The sequence below is a fragment of the Sminthopsis crassicaudata genome, chromosome 4, assembly GCF_048593235.1.
Source record: "Sminthopsis crassicaudata isolate SCR6 chromosome 4, ASM4859323v1, whole genome shotgun sequence".
NCBI lineage: Eukaryota > Metazoa > Chordata > Mammalia > Dasyuromorphia > Dasyuridae > Sminthopsis > Sminthopsis crassicaudata.
In genome coordinates, this window is record NC_133620.1 from 444,219,976 (window position 1) to 444,222,096 (window position 2,121).

The 2,121-nt window shown below is 39.5% G+C and overlaps 1 long non-coding RNA gene across 1 annotated transcript; it reads right to left on the minus strand.

Annotated features, from left to right (window-relative positions):
• Positions 1 to 327: 327 nt before the first annotated feature.
• Positions 328 to 1,563, minus strand: LOC141541434 (uncharacterized). The gene is made up of 2 exons (XR_012481802.1): positions 1,483 to 1,563; positions 328 to 850 (listed from the first exon to the last, which is right to left on the minus strand). It is a non-coding gene; the product is annotated as an uncharacterized LOC141541434 (long non-coding RNA).
• Positions 1,564 to 2,121: the final 558 nt, after the last annotated feature.

Consider the following 2,121-nt stretch of genomic DNA (forward strand, 5'->3'; position numbering starts at 1 on the left):
TTCAATTTTTCCCAATAAGTCTTTTATTTCATGAAATGAGTGGTCCTCAAAATCTAAAACCCCCTTCGACCCTCTCTCTTTTCCATGGGATCCGCCTTGGGAAGCTTCTTCTATTTGGGGAAGTGTACTGCTCACAATCAACCAATTTTCAGTTTCATAAAACACACACTGATGTTCAACGTCCTCTTGGACCTAAATGGAGAGAAAGTTCTGGGCAGGCACTGTCCAGAAATATCTGAGGCAGGTATAAAGCAAAGGCATTGGGATCGGGGCATATAACCAGGAGACTTTGGCTGTAAAAGAGGAAGAACAGAGAATAGGAGACAATTGTGATCTGATAGAGCTTTATTGTTGTGAAACAAATGAAGTAAGATGTTAGAGTTCAAGTTTGGGCTCTAGAATTTTGAAATAAGATGAAACTTAGGCTTCTGAAGATATCCTATAGGCTCAGATTCCAGGGAGAAAATAAAGAGAAAGAACCAGGAGCAAAACAAAGATGGGAGAATTGCCTTTTGATTCTTCCAGCTCAGAACTTAGCCAAGGACACAGAATCAGCAGCAGCCCCCAGAGCTCCCATCACAATCCCCAGACTGCTGGTTGAATCCACTTCCACTGTCACAGCGATCAGAGCTCCGGTGCCTGCATCGATGGGATCTCCTGTGATGATGGGAAAAGAGGCAGCAGCCACTCTCAGAACCTGCACTGCTGCATCCTCCAGAACTGGATCCACAGCCAGAAGTGATAGGAGGAGGGCATGGAGCTTGGGGAGGGGACTTGGGGGGGCATTTGGGAGGGGGCTGGCACTGCTGCTGGTTCTGCTGGCAGGACATCTTGGGTAAGTTCAGTAATCCTAGAAGATAATGGAGAAATTTAGAAGGTACAAGAAACACAGATTCAGTTAGGATCAATAGTTACTCTAAAATACATCAAGAATACACTAACACCCAATTAGAAAAGACTTAAGAAATTCATTCTGTTTGCTAACTCTCTGTAATTTTTCAAGCAGACAATGAGCTTTGAATTAATTCACATATTATTAACTCTTCATTAGCATGTCAATTGAATATGTGATATAGAATTAAGTAAATTATGCAGAATCTCCAAAAAGAATGGCAGAATATGGTTGCAAGATGAGGGGAGAGGGCTGGCTCCCCAAACATACTTAGAACATCCTTAAGATTTTATTTTGTTTTGTTTTTAGCAATTCTGACCTGTGCAGCTCCCTTCCTGCCAAATATTAGGTCCTTTCTTATGCTATGAGAAGATCCAGAGTTTCCCCATGAGCGTATAACAAAACCAAAGCACAACCTATATTTTTCTCAAGTTTCCGTGATTCTGACTCAATTGGACCCTTTTAATTTTTTTTCTTGGCTTTTCTGTCCTTCATTCCTTTCTACATCTCTCTCCCCTGATTTATGTTCTCACTTTTTCTCTAGTATCTTATTCAAAACTCTCCCCCTCTCTTTTCATGGGAATACTCACCTGGATCACAGACAACACAGATACAAATCTCTCTGAAGAATCAGAAGGAATGACAAGCTAGTTGCAAGAACACCTTTTATAGGGTATCCTAGACTGAACTCTTGGCATGAGCCCAACTCTCTAAGAGGAAGAGTGTTTTTCCCAACCTATAGAATGTGTCAGACAATTCCTGACATTCCCCCAAATCACTACTGTGGACATGAGTCAATAAAGAGATTACTGAGCTATAAGGGAAGGGGAAGGAAACAAGCATCTTTTAAATATCTACTATGTTCTGAATATTATACTAAACAAATAATATATATTGTTATGTGTTATATATTATACTAAACTAAATATTATCTCACGATCTCATTTGTAAAGGATTTTAAACATTACCTAGGAGGCAACTAGGTAGCAAAGTGAAGAGAGTTTCAGACCTGGGGGGGAGGGTAAAAAAAAAACCTAATTTATATCTGGTCTCAGATCCTATTAATTGTATGATTCTGGGCAAATACACTTAATCTCTATTTGCCTTGACTTCCTCATCTGTGAAATGGAAATAATAAAAGCACTTACCTCCCAGTGTTGTTGTGAGATAAAATGAAATAAAATGCTTTGCAAATCTTAAAGCACTATGTAAATATCAGCCATTATGAT